Source organism: Cnephaeus nilssonii, assembly GCF_951640355.1.
Source record: "Cnephaeus nilssonii genome assembly, chromosome: 15".
NCBI classification, from domain to species: Eukaryota; Metazoa; Chordata; class Mammalia; order Chiroptera; family Vespertilionidae; genus Cnephaeus; species Cnephaeus nilssonii.
The window spans coordinates 28686470-28701917 of NC_137086.1; positions in this window are offsets into that span (position 1 = coordinate 28686470).

Sequence of the window (15448 nt, forward strand, 5' to 3'; positions counted from 1 at the left end):
AAAGAACCTGTTGGGTCTTTTTCTATGAGGATGTCACATAGTACTTACTACATATAAGTAAAACATATTGTCACAGAGTGTAATCCATCAATTCAAATTAACTTAAAAGATATATTATTAAGAAAATGCATTTTAAGGAGCCAATATAATGTAATTTCACAATATAATGTTTTACAACATATGAAACAATGTCATGTGGGCAATCTGTATCATGGACATTAAAAATGCATATAATTTCAAATCTTTATACTTTGTATTGCTTAAACTTGTCTTGAACATAGACATATGTTTCTCATTCTTTGATTTAGCAAAATGCTTCTGTTATTTTACCATTGACTTTAATATTTGCTGCAGATTTTGATATTAAGAATGTTTCTTCCTATTGTTCGTTTGCTAAGTGCTTATAATAGGAAAGTCAGTTTAGGTTTATCAAAGACTATTTCTTTTTCTGTTAAGATGATTTGATGGATTATTCTCTATAATATAATATTGCATGGATTACATTAATAGAATTTGCAAAATTAAGCCATCATTATACTTTAAGATAACATCACCTTGTGTTTTATTCAAATATTACATTTGGAATGATTTCTAAGTAATATTGGCTTACAATATTAACTTTATACTGTCCTAATTTGTTTTAATATCAAGGATTATGGGCCTCATAAGATGAATTGAGGAGTGCCACGTCTTTTTCTGTTCAATAAAAAATATTTAGATAAGACTGGAATTTTATTTTTCATAAAAGTTTGGCTGATATCATTAGTACAGTTATATGGGTTTGACAGAATAATTTGATTGTATTTTTAAGTAATACCAAGGTAATATTTAATGGCTGTTAACTTATTGAGATATTTGATAGTTTTTAGCTCTTAAAAAATCTATTTTATATTACTTTACTAATTTATTGGCATAACATTATTCAAAGTACAAGTATAATTATTTTAATATCTGCACTAGCTGTTTCACACCATATTTTTCTTAATATTATGTATTTGTATCTTTTATTTTTTTCTTGATTAATGTCAGCAGTGGTTTGTTTATTTTACCAACATTTTTATAAGTAAATCTCAGTTGGTTCTCTACTATTTTTGTTTATATAAATTTAAATTTGATTATTTACCATGCTTCATATATTGTGGTTTATTAAGTGAATTGAAATGTGAACATAGTAACTTGCAGATGATAAGAGCTTTATAAGTTTAATTACTATTGTAGCTCTTAACACCTTCCATCCTCATATGCTGACCAGCTCTCCTGGCTTACATTTGGCTTCTTTCTGTTCTCTGTGATTTCCATTTGGCAAGGCAGGCACCATGTCTTAATGTACCCTTCTCTGTGTCCTCCATAGCATCTACCTCATATGATGTGTCAACGAGAGACAACTCTCAAGACATCTTTAATTAATTGATTTGAAAAATTATACACACGGGTTCACCTGAAACGGACAGTTTACATTATAAAAGGTCATTAGGTGAGTTAGATTAGGTATTTATAATTTAGTATGTGCACATTCACACTACCTATAGGTAGACCCTACATGTCATATGAGGACCATTTTCTTTTAAATTAACCTTCTTTATGATACTACTTTCTATTCATATTTTACTAGTAAACTCTGTTAACTGCTCTTTGAATTACTAGGCTGTCTTAGTCCATTCAGGCTACTTATTTAAAAAAACTACAGGCCCCGTGCATGAAAATTCATGCATGGGAGGCGGGGTTCCTCAGCCCAGCCTGCCCGCTCTCACAGTCTGGGAGCCCTCAGGGATGAGAGGCGACCTGGCGATGAGGGGAAGGCGACGCCCCATCACACCTCTGCTGCTGCCACTGCCAGCAGTGCAAGCCTAGATGGCCCTGGTTACCTAAGCCTCGAGTGGCCCTAGGTGGCTGGGAAGCTGCCATCCAAGGCTTGCCTGCCTCTTGGGCCAGCCCTGGGCGGCTGGGCAGCCGACATCTGAGGCTTGCCTGCGTCTTGGGCCGGTCCTGGGCTGCTGGGGGACTGAGGGAACTGGGGGACTCCAGAGGCAGGTGTGTGGAGCACCTGGGCCCGCCTGGCCTTGCCACGTGCCTGCCACCCCGGCGAGGCTGAGGGGGCTGGGCGCTGCCATCTTGTGGCTGTGGGCACCACCATCTTTGAGGGTGGGGCAGTCAATTAGCATATTCCCTCCTTCTTGGGTGAGGGTGCCGCCATCTTTGTGACGGTGTGAGGGTCAGGTATCATATCCCCTCTTTATTAGATAGGATACCAAGTCTGGGTGGCTTATAAACCACAACAAAATATTGGTCATAATTTTGAGGGCTAGGAAGTCCAAGATCAAGGTGACTACAGATTCAGTGTCTGGTGAGAGCACACTTCCTGGGTCATAGCCGCGTTCTTCTGGCTGTGCCCTCACGTGACTAAGGGATGAGGGAGCTGTCCGGGCCTCTTTTATAACGGCACCAATCTCATTCATGTGGCTCTGTCTTCATGACCTAATCACCGCCCACAGGTTCCACCTACAAATACCATTACATTGGGGTTTAGATTTCAGCATATGTCTTTGGGGGGAACACAGCCATGAAGTCTATAGCAAGAGCCTTATCACTAGTTCTTTCTTAATTTAAACATTAATAAAGGTTGTTACGTGACACAAGATTACTAAATGATTTTAAAGAAAAAATTTAACTGCAGGCTCTGACTGATGGAAAGAGGGGTGGGTATTTTGAGTTAAATTTGGAGACATTGGAAATACCAAACAAATAACCACTGTTATTTTTCACAAATGTTGGGCTGACAGTTTGTTTAATATAAACAGAATAATGTGTGTCCTGACATTTTAAAATTGTTCAGTAACTTTTAGAACTGAACACTTCATCATGCCTTTAGTTCTTCAGTATTCTGTTCAGAAAATTTTCTCTGCCTGAAAGAAATGTATGACATTAGATTTTCCCAGGAAAAAACTACAAGCACATCTACCTTTAAAAGAAGCACTTACAGTGTTCAAATCAGATAGAAGTTTCAGGGAGACCTGCAAATATACATTTATTCTTATACCAATTTAACGTTTATATGTATCAGATAATTGCATTGATACGGTGGGAAAGAAGGTTAACTAAATTTTGGAGAGGATAGAAAAAAATCTCATTTCTAACAACCATCTTGCTCTTTTCTAATGTTTAGTTTCATAAAACCATATGCATCAAATATAAGACCCCTATCTAGGCAAAGTCAATAAATGATACCTGGCCAGTGTGGCTTAGTGGTTGAGCGTCGACCTATGAATCAGGAGGTCAGGGTACAATTCCTGGTCAGGGCATATGCCTGGGTTGCAGGCTCAATCCCCAAATAGGGGGGCTTATGGGAGGCAGCCAATCACTGATTCTCTCATCATTGGTGTTTCTTTCTCTCCCTCTCCTTTCCTTTCTGAAATCAATAAAAATATATTTAAAACAAAGAAAAGAAAGTAAATAAATGAGCATACTTTAAAAAGGAAAAACACAAGAGTAAATTTTTAAAAAATGAATAGTGTTTGGTTTACTGTTTTATAAAAGATTCAGCACAAGCATTATTAGCATAGTATATAGGAATTGAGTGTCATTAAGTAAATGCACACATACACATAAAATCATTTTCAAATAATCACGTGTTTCATTCTGTCTGATAGTCTCTTATGGCTCCATCTACAGCACCTGCAACAATCTGAGGTTTAATTTCTTACAAATTCAGTTACATTAGTTGGACAGCTGTTTAAGGATGATGAAAATATTCATGGTATTATCACAGGAATGGCTGAAATGTTTAATTTTTATGATATGTATAACTACCAGGTACTTGCTAAAATAGATTAATAATAGATCTTTATAATATTCAATTAATATATCAAATATCACTATTAATAATTCCTAAATTTTTAAAGATTTATTCCTTTAGGCCAATGATATTCTTTTTTCAGTCATCTTAACACCATTTTTTTAAAGTAAATACTTGGAATAAATTAGTATGATTATGTGAGTCATTTTGAAAAACCCAACATATAAAGATTATCTATAAATGTTGCCTTCAAGGATAATGAATCAACAAATATCTGCATTTGAAACAGGTGAACTGGAAATCCTAACCTTAAAATAATTTTCTGCTTCTAAAGTAAAATACTTTGAGGAATCAAAAGGCACAAGCTAGAAGAAAACTCCACAAATTATTGTTAAATATGCAATTACAAATTAGCCGTTTTTATAAATAATATTTTTACTTTAAGTACACAGCTTCATCTCTAAAGGGGAAAAAAAGTGGCATATTTATAGAGATCCACCAACTAGCTAATTGAAATAGCAAATGTTTACCCTGGATCACCTCATGACAGTGCCACCGTTTAACAGATTAAGATTGATAGAATGTCCCCACTAATGGCCCACAATGGGTGCAGCTGCACTATTTGGGTAGCCCAGGAAGTGTGCTTGGCTAGGGAAGCACCGCATCTGCATGCTCCATGTTAACACTCGGGCCTTTTATAGCCATAATAAAGTCGGCACTTTATGCGCAGACATGCCAGAAGCTAGAGCCAAGCAAGACGAAATCACTGAGGTTGAGGGGCACACATTCAAGCTGCCTGCCAAAAACATGGGCAGCTGTATTCCAAACAGGAAGTAGGTGCCAGTGACACACCTGCTCCAGATGCCTGCTTTGCAAAAATATCTGCTTCTTTCCTCCAGGGGACAGAGGCAACACTTGGCTCATTCTTGCTTAAGTATGTCAAAGTGGAAGATTCGGAGTCAGGTTTGTGTTAATTATTCAAGTTATTCAATAAGAGAAGTGGCCCACTTAAAGTTAAGTGATCCCCCCACCCCTTTTTAAAGTACAAGAAGACATAATTGAGGTGTGCAACCTTTCATTCCTACTTCTTCAACAAAGCTGAGCTTGCTGGTGGGTTATCATCCTAAACAGGGTACTAGTAGACACTTCTACCTTCAGTATCGGGATCACTCATTGCTACTTCTGAACCTTTGGCCTTGTGTTGACTTGTGAGATGTTAGTCTGCTTAATTGTGGTCATATGGTCTCAGAAAAGGTCCCAGAGTTTCAGGATGAGAAAATGCTCAAGTGCCTGAATTAAAGCCACCACATTAGATCCAAATTAGTCCAATTTTAGTATTCACAAAATGTGATGGTTAAGGAAAGTATTTCTTTATAAGGAAAATGGTCTCTACCTGTGATTTCATCACTGTGTTAGTCTAAAATCAGGAAGAAGGAATGATATTGATTGGCTCTTTCTCAAACTGCCACAGTTGTTGAGTTTGGAGCAAGAATAGATATTAGAAACAGAACTGGGTGTTGTTCAAAATAGGTATTATGGGTTTGATTACATTTTCCTTTCCTATCATGAGCCTCCAACACGAGGTGCATATGGCAGGGAACAACATAGGGAAGGGAGTAACACCGGAAAGCCATTTCTTATTTTATTCAGATCAAAGTGGATCACTGCTAAAGACATTGTGTATTCACTGTTCAGACCTTAGAAATGAAACCAGTCTACCATTTGGAATGACCTAGTATTTGTAATGAGAAGGTGTCATAGAGAACAGTGAAGTCGGTCAGGGCGTCAGGCAGCAAAGTTGTTTCTCATGGGTCATGGCACATGATTTGTGCCAAGGTCAGCCTGGTGCCGAGTGAATGAAAGAGCTACATGAGGCTCTCATTAGGCTCAACATGCCGGAAAGTGCTTCACAATAAGCAATTCTACAAAGAAAATAAGTCTGAAAAATCTAAGGTATCCTGAGATCTTGATTTCTAAGGATTTCAGACATAGGTTTTTGCAATTTATCCTATTGTTGAAGCTCCTGTAGCCATTCATCTGCACTCTCAGTACTTACAGTTATCCTTATTCTCCTGGAAATGTTTTGTTCTCTGTACATGATGAAACAGTCTTCTTTAGAACATGTATCACCATTAACGTAATATTTTAATGAATAAATTAGCATCTCTGTGACTTCTGAACATTTCACAGGTGTCAAAAGTTTGAATCAAATATACTAATTCCCCAGATATCTCAATATTATAAAAAAATATTTGGTGAAGGATATGTCACCCACTGACCTAGCTCATTCATTCCCGTGAAGGACCACCAGTGCTAGCTGAAAGGCAATAAAGAATGTTGCTCTGATGATATTACTAATGCCTTCATGCTCTTTGTTTTGAGTTCCTTCTATTCTGGTTATTTCTTTTCTAACTTTAATGAAGTTAGGAGTACAGCCAAGCAATAAACTACATTTTAGTTTTAGATTTAAAGATTGATATTAAAGATGAATAATGTGGCTAACAGATAATAAATATTAAAATCAAATTATCAATTTTTTGCTAATATACCACATTGGGAATGACACCGGCATCCTAAGATTAATTTCCTGGTTCCCAATATAAGTAAAATGTATATACTGTTTTTTTTCTCTCTGAGCATGCATTGCATATTTATAATGTGTTCTTTTCTGTTTCAAAGAAAACAGTCAAGCTGAAAAATGATACTTCACATTGGTTTGAATTTCTTTTATAAAATTTTATAACAAATGTCTTTGTAATTTATTAGAGTTTGAATTTTGTATGCTTGTAATACAGATGCAATAATTAGGTAGGTATAAAAGATGTATAATTTTTAATTCAATAAATATTAGTTGAACCCACCTTTTGTTATACTACTCAAGAGAACTTCCACTTTTGTATATTTTAATTTATAACAGGCATCATGTAGTAACTAGTTTCTTGTTTTTATTGTTATATTACACTTTAAGCTCATCTTTTATTTAAGAAAACTTCATAAATTATTTATTATAAAGACAAACATAGATATATAAAAATAAAGATAGAAAAATAAAATCAATATATACAAAATATATCCTATTAAATTCTCAATGCATTAGTGTTTTTAATTTTTATGTACACAAATACATTATTACATAATAAAGAAAAGTTGCTCTATAAAATATATGTAGGTTAAAACATTATTATTTAAAAATGTATTTTGTTTTAAAACTCATTAAAATAGACAAAGCTATAAAATTTCTTAAACATAAGATAATAATTAGATGACCTAACATTTGGCAATAAGGTTTTTTCATTTTTTTTAGAAAAATTCACATTACATAATATTAAATTTATTAAAGTGTACAGTTCAGTAGCACTTAGTACATTTCTAGCTAGTTCCAAAATATTTTCATTACCCCAAAGAGAACCCTGTACATATCAAGCTGTCACTCCCCATTCACCTGAAAATACTAATTTGCTTCCTGTTTCTATTGATATACTTATTCTGTATCTTTCATATAAATGTGACTTTTGTGTTCAACTTTTTTCACTTAGCATGTTATCAAGAATCATATATGTTATAGCATGTATTAGTACCTCATTTACCTTTATTATTAATAACATTTCATTATAGGGATATGAAACACTTTGTTCATTTGTCTACTGGCAGATATTGTGAATATTGTTACTATGAACATTAGTATACAAGTATTTGTTTTGGTACCTGTGTTCCATTCTTTTGGGTTTACACTTAGAAATGAAATTCATAGGTCATATGAAATTCTCTATTTAAATTCTACTTTTCATGGAATGGACAAAGCCCTCAGTGGCTGAACCATTTTATACTTATAATTTTTTGAACATTATTATAGTCAGCTGGTACATATGTGGAATGGTATCTCATTGTACAACAATAAGTTTTTAGATAAAAGACAAAATCATGATCTGTGAGAAAAAATCCTGTTAATTTGGGCTTCAATACAACAAAAAAAACTTCTGTGAAGACCTGGCCAGCTTGCCTCAGTGGTTGAGTGTCAACCTATGAACCAGGAGGTCATGGTTTGATATGCTTGGAATGCAGGCTTAATCAATGATTCCCCAGTGTGGGGTGTGCAAGAGGCAGCTGATCAATGATTCTCTCATCATTGATTTTTTCTCTCTCTCCCTCTCCCTTCCTCTCTGAAATCAATAAAAATATATATTTTTTTAATTCTGTGAAAAAGACATTATTAAGAGAATGGAAAGACAACTAAATCTAATGTGATCTGAATGAGCTCCTGGACAGAAAAAAAATTGATATTAAGTAGAAATAATGGAAACCTGAATCAAGTATGGATTTATTTAATAATTATATATCAATATTCATTCATTAATTGTAAAATATGTAACATTTTAAAATAAACTTACATTTGTAAAAGATCAGTGAACTCTACACTAGTTTATAAAAGTGAATACTAGTATTTTAGTACCTCCCATTGACATATGACAGTTTTGCCTTTAACAGTTATAGATTAATTTTTATAAAGGACTGAAGAACCTTAACCTTTAGATTCTGGCTATTCCATTTTTTCCCAAGAAGCCAAAACAAAACAAAACAAAGAGCTCATTTTAAAAATATTTGCTATAAACCGACCCTGTCTTTTTCTTTGGAAACATGCATTTTAATGATATCATTTTCTTGAGTGGAAAAAATGTAAAACCTTTGTGTTCAGAACATAAAATTTTGAGTCTGTATGAAATGAGTTTATTCAGTTTATTTCAAAACCAAGAAGTATGGAATAATTTATGTTTTGAAATTATAATGTTGCTTGTGCTCTCTTTACTCCCTTACATAAATTCTGATGTTTAAAGCAAATTCAGATGAACATTGAATAAATAAAATCATATCTTCCAAAATAATGAATGTTTATCCCAACAAATACTGATAGTTTCCATTTACTAATAAGTCCTTCTCTGTTGTTTCTATCTGTCTTTGTATTTTCAAAGTTTATTTTTTATTGATGGGTCCCATACCAGCACATCAGTAATTAGGTGGAGAATCATTCTTCTTTTGTATATAATATATGTAGGGCAGGAAAACGTTGCAACAAAAGGAGGATATTATAAAATATCGCAGATAGAAACTTGTGGTCAACACAGTATATTTAATAAATTAAATTGCAGTTGTCTGAAAATTGAAGATAATTAACCTCTCATTCAATAAACAAATACAGAAAAGTCTATTTTTGTTAGAGATACTGGCTACAGAATAATTTTTCTTTCATTCTAATATATCTAGACACAAATATGTAACACAACCACATACACTATTTTTTAATGATAAATGGTGCCAACACAAAAAAAAAGGGGGGATAATTTTTTAAGAAATTAAAGTGAGTTAAAATTTGTCTATTTTTTCCTGAGACATAAAAGTAAAAGACTTACTCATTAATAAAAGTATGACTATGTCAGAATAAATGTTTGATGCTTTAAATCTGTTGAGAGAATAAATTAATATTTCTGAAGATACAGAAGTAGAATAGATTAAGTGGCCTGAATATACCTACAGGATTAATGTAGTTCATATTTTGATACCGACAAACTCTGATAAGAGGAATTGAAGCCTATTCAAAAGGCTTCTATTGTAATTCACCACATATTCATTGTGTGTACTTAATGTATAATATTCTACATCTAAACAGGAATATTGCTTTCATCCTGATACTGAGTGTTAATATTCTATGCTTGTCTTTGTACTCTGATTTTCTGACATATCGTAGAATAGACTCTGGTGTGTGCACAGCCTCATGTGGGAATATTCCATCAGTCCTCTGAGCCTCCTCTCTCTGTGCTTTCTCGAGTGCGAGGATCAAACGCTTGCTGAGATGATCAGTGTAGCATTGATGTCATCTGAAAGCACGGCAGTGAAAATGTTCATCATTGAAAAAGAAAATGAATAGAATTGCATACAAATCAAACTTTGCAAATAATGTAACAATCCTACCAGATCCTAACTGAATTCACACGTGTTCTTTACTTCCATTTTTCAGAGTCTCCATAGTTTTCTTCTGTTTTCTTACTCCATAGACAAGGCAGAAAAAGTCTGTCTTCACTGCATATATTCAATATCCCTCAAGAGAGATGGATTTAAGTAGGGAGATGCTCACAGGAACAAAATATATATGAAATATCTAGCTGTTGTTTTTATTTTAGCCTGGTGATCATTTTCACAACTAGTATAAATAGACATAGCATCGGTTTTTCAAAGTGAATGCAGGCCTTTTTCTAAGACCCTTATGATGTTGGAAGTTAATTCCTGTCATGCACGAACTATGGTTAAGAATATCCTTCTTTGAATCTTTGCCAAAGTGTGAATGCTTTTATGCTAAGACACCATTATTTTGTCACATGGAAATTAGCAAATTTTACATTCAAAATGCTAAAAAATACTTATTGGAGAAAAAATGCATATTAAAGACAGCATTTGGATAATCCGTAGTTTAAAGAAAAAAATAAATGTAATGGCATGTGTTTAAAATGTATGTTTTATTAAATTTCAACAATGTTGCAAACTAAAAACAACACTCAAAAACATGCATTCCTAAAGTTCTGAACATATTCCATGTAATTGATAATCTAGAACTTTGAAAAAAGAAATAAGGAAAAAGAATGAGTTTTTATTCTCCACTCTCCATTACAAAAGCTTTATTTGATGTGAAATACTTCGCTTTTAAATATACATAATCTGAAGATGTTATGCTGTTACTCATAAGCAATTGGTGTGATCATTTATTTGCTTTACACCAAGATTCAGACTTTAACTTTGGGTGAAGGGCAAACCTAATGATTGAGATAGAGGAAATACAGCAAAAATGAAAAACCTGTACCTAAAAGGAGGCTATTATAAGACAGCAAATAGCTGGGGTACCTGGTGCATAAGAAAGTGAGGATGTCAGAAAGTGAAAGAATAGAAAGAGGTAGGGTTAAATATAAAAAACTTATTTTGTTACTTTTGCAAATACAACTGAATCAGATCCAGCCTTAGGGTTTATTATATATCCATATAAATAACAATTAAAATAATCCTATAAAATAAAAGGGTAATATGCAAATAGACTGAACAGCAGAATGACCAGAATGCCTGTGGCCCCTTGCCCTGCCTGGCCCTGATCAAGTGTAGGGCTGGCCGGCAAACCACCGGGGCCCCTGGCCCAGCCGGCCTAGGTCCCCGCCGGGCCCCCTATCCCAATTGGGGGTGGAGCTGGCCAGCAAACTGCCTATGGCCACTTCCCCTGCCCATCCCCGTTCCCCAGTGGGCACCCCCACCTCGATTGGGGGTGGGGCTGGCTGGCAAACTGTCTGCAGCCCCTCACCCTGGCCAGCCCTGCCATCGATCAGCCTACCGCCCCAGTCAGCCCACCTCTGATGGCCCCCTCGGGGCGGGCTGGCTGGACCCCACCAGTGCACAAATTTGTGCACCGGGCCTCTAGTCCTATATTATAAAGAGCTAATATGCTAATTAGATGGGACGCCCGGACAACCATCTGGATGACCTTCCAGATGACCTTCTGGATGAAGCCAGGGCTGCGAGGGCCAGGGCAGCTGGGCTGTGAGGGCTGAGCCCCTTGCACGTATGTCGTGCATGGGGCCTCTAGTATATAGTAAAATATCTGTATATAATACTTTACTAATATGTCATTTCTGTTCTAAAACATACACAAAAGTAAAAATTTAAATGGATGAGATAAATTTAAATGTATTTTCTCTCTACTCTCCAGTGTATCTTTTGTGTTCATGCCCTGGTAAATAAATTTGAAATCTATTGGTAGGTAATGGTTAAGGAGCCAGACAAAAAAAGAATTTAAAATGTTATCTTTGACTATTTCTAGTGGTATATTTCTTACACAAAATACATTACCTCTTTAAGCTTAAGTTCTTTAAAATGTCTTATAAAGTGGGGATAATACTATAAAACCTAGGTTACAGAATCTTTGAAAGGTTGTAAGATATCCCATACAAACTGCTTAGCTCATGCTTTGCTCAATGTAAGTTCTCAGTGAAGGCTACCTATTAAGTTTGTGTAGGTTGGCAAGAATTCTGTGTGCCTCTGAAGCAACTTTGGAACATTGGTAATGGTTATAACTGTGCTGAAAAAGAACACAATGGTAGGAATAGAACTGGCCTATTCCTTCTTCAAGTGAGACACATACGCCACCGCCACCGCCACACAGCCACTGAGATTCTAACAGAGGAAAGCAAGCAAAGCAGGTCCCATCAGGCTTCCTGTCCTATTTTTCTAACTCATAATTGCTAAAGATGAAACCCATGTAATTTATCTGCATTGTTTTACTGCTTGACATTATGTTAATTTCCTTTTCTGTTAATTTATTGTTTGTTACTAGTTTCTGTGGAACCCTTAGGACACACTTCAAAATGAAATATTTTTCAGCCCCATTAAAATATTTTAATGAATCCAAATCCGGAAAGTGCTTGATGGTGGCCAGCAGCACTATCTTATACAATGAAAAAGAGAAGTTGTAGGAGGACATGACATTGAGACAAAGAAGCAGCAGAAATGAGACCCTGGGTCACATATTTTAAAGGAGATGATCATAACATAGGGAACGATGACAAATAGCAAATGAAGGCCCATACTCAGAAAATTATTTTTTCTATCTCTTTCCTTTTCAAAAAGACTCACATAGACCTATCTTTTGTTCATAAATGCTTTTATTTTGTCTTAAGGGTGAACATTGCACTTTCAGCATCTCTGTCTCTAGAGTCTGTTTTTAATTAACACCAAATATTATGTTAGCTAAATTTATATTATGAACACAATCTTGTAATATAGAACTCCATAAAAAAGTAAAGGTTTCATGGAGAGCTTATATTATTACTCTGTTACTACTCCCTCAAATAAAATATAGAAAATCTTCATAACTATTAAAGGCTTTTGTCCAAAGGTGGCCAACAAATCAGGCCTTGCACGGGAAAGCGCAGACAGGAGAGAACAAGGATGTCAGGCACATACATAAAGGGGATATCTATTGCTCATTTCTAATTTCCCCAAATGAGGGGGGCTTTTTTCCCTTAAGGACAAGTCTAATCTTTTCCACATGTTTATTCGGTTGTCTAATTGGCAAATTCAAGGAAAAACCAGGGTGTCCTGGGCTCAGCCTCACACTGTGCTCTTCCATTTCATTCCCTCCGGCAGTAGCCATATCCACCAGGTCTTACCTAATTCTGAGTTTCCATGTTAGGAAATTTCTTTGTCTCCTACCTAAACCCACTGTATCCCATATCATCCATATGAAAGGTGGTATTCTGCCCTCTTATGTCCTACATTTTTCAGAAATTAGGAAATCTATTAGCAGCTTCAATGGAGACCACAACAACGGGCCAGGTGTAGTGAGAGAGATGTGGCACTGGAGGCAACAGAGGGAAGAGCTGGACACCAGGTTATAGACTTAAGCCAACGGAGGTCCCCGCGGTCGCCCACATCAGGAAGGTCACAGCAGGCATCAGGAGTCCAACCACACCCCACACCCCAGAGCTCTTGCCAAGATCTTTTGTTCCTTGAAAGACCGAGGAGTCAAGCTTAGAAGCAAATGCAGGAAATAAAGCCCAGGTACAAAAGAGAAGCAGGATGACAGGACATTTACTGTGCAGTGGGAAGAAGAAACTACAGCACTGATTACTGGCATCAAGGAATTCGTGTATCATGTTGTAGTGGATTAGCAGGATGGTCGACACATCATTAGCACCATGACCATCTCAGCGATGACAGTCAGGGCACCCACCAATAGTAATAACTATTGAACACTAACTGTATGTCCAGCAGTAGGTTTAGAACTCTAATGTACTAATAGATTCGATTCTCATAACCACCCAAAGAGTGAGATGGTTGATACTTAGGCATGACCGATCAAGGGCTTCTTAAATTATCTCCAAGTCGGAGCAGAGCTGGCTGAGAATCTTGAATGGTGTTAAACGTACAGGTAGGATGGAAGTGGCCACAATTTTAAAGGTTAAAGATTTACAGAGGCGATTCATTATAGTTATAGTCCGGTGTGCACTACATAGCTAGAGGCCTTTGTGAATCGTGGGACTATACATCCTAAAGTGAGGAGAGACCTGTGTGATCTTCTGACTTCCTCTCTGATCTTTTAACACTGTCTCCACTTGGCAGAGAAAGAATCTGAGGCACAGAGCGGTGAAGTGACTTATGGAGGATCAGGCAGTGACCGTGGTAGAGACCTGCAAAAATCATTCCTAATTAACTCTTTGAAACCTATTGATAACAGCTGTTTGAAGAGCCAAATTAATCTTTCCTAGAATGCTGACGATTCAGAGTCTTTCCCTTTCCCCATTGATGTTCAGACCCTTGGAGCTTGGTGCTTTAAAAAAAACCACCTGCTACCTTGTAACCTACACCCACCCTCTTCAGCGTGATGACTGCCGGGCTCCACGGCAGTCCAGGTTGTCCCGTGGGGAGCTCACTCCCGCAGCTTTCCACCAGAAGTCTCTTTATGAGCTGAAATCGCCATCCACACAATTTCACTGCTCGTCAAGACAAGCAGCAAGGAGAGCACAAAAGAAGCCAATTTATCCATTTTTCTGTACCTGGGATACATGTGGAGTCAAAATTGGTGGTTTGCCTTGGCTCTCCCTGCTAGGATAATTTGGGGTAATATTATAACTAAACTTTATGTTTAAACCATGCCAGTCACACTGTGCATTATAAAGACCGTATTACAGAGTGCATTACCTTTCTAACATATTGGAGTGTATGAGTAAATTTCAAAGCAGAATAGCATCCATGAATACGAAATTTTGTCACCCTTAATTTCGCATTGCTATTCCAAGACAGAGAGAGAAGCCTTGTGTGTCTTGCTTTATTTCTATTTTGATATGATTTTCACTGATAGGGAAGTTCAAATGCTCTGATGTGTTTTTAAAGTGCTTTGTTTGTCTTGTCTCTCTTGTGCTTATGTATAAACAGACAAACACACTCTCTCAATCCCTACAATGGATAGCTTGGATCGTGTTTCTAAATTTCTCCCTTTACTTTGAAATTAAATATAGTGTCAAGTTCCTGGTATCTCCCTCTACAGAGAGGTCTAGAATTTCTCCTGTGTTTTTTTTTTCTTTTTGCATTTGTTCAGCAAAATTACATGCCAAATCCAAACCTTGCTCCTTACCAGGATTATTGTAGCAAGTCAATTGGCTCTTTTTACTATCACTCTCCCTTCTCCCTCTCCAGTTACCCAAAGCAAAAATGCCAGAGTTATCAAGCACTGAGTATACATTTGCAGTAATGGTTTATATTTTTATCCTTTTGTTCACTATTTTAAAGAATCTATTCTCTGTTTTTTTTTATTGTGTTAAGTCCAAATCCATTAACCTAATAATTAATAATAGAGGATTCTCAGACTAGAGGATTCTTGTTTGACTAAATGGCCAGAAGTTTTTATGTTTGTGTGTTTGTTTGTTTTTCTCTGTTCCCAACAAATTCTAGAGCTCTTAGCTGTTAGTTGTGCCATATCTCCCTTGATTTTTATAATGTCCCACTATGGCAGACGTAACCATTCTCTCTGATATCCAGTTCCCTTTCCTCTTTACATACAAGCAGTTGTGCCTTTCTGCTTCTTAAAGTTAAATGAGACTATGTGACTATTCCTGGATGTAAATGTGG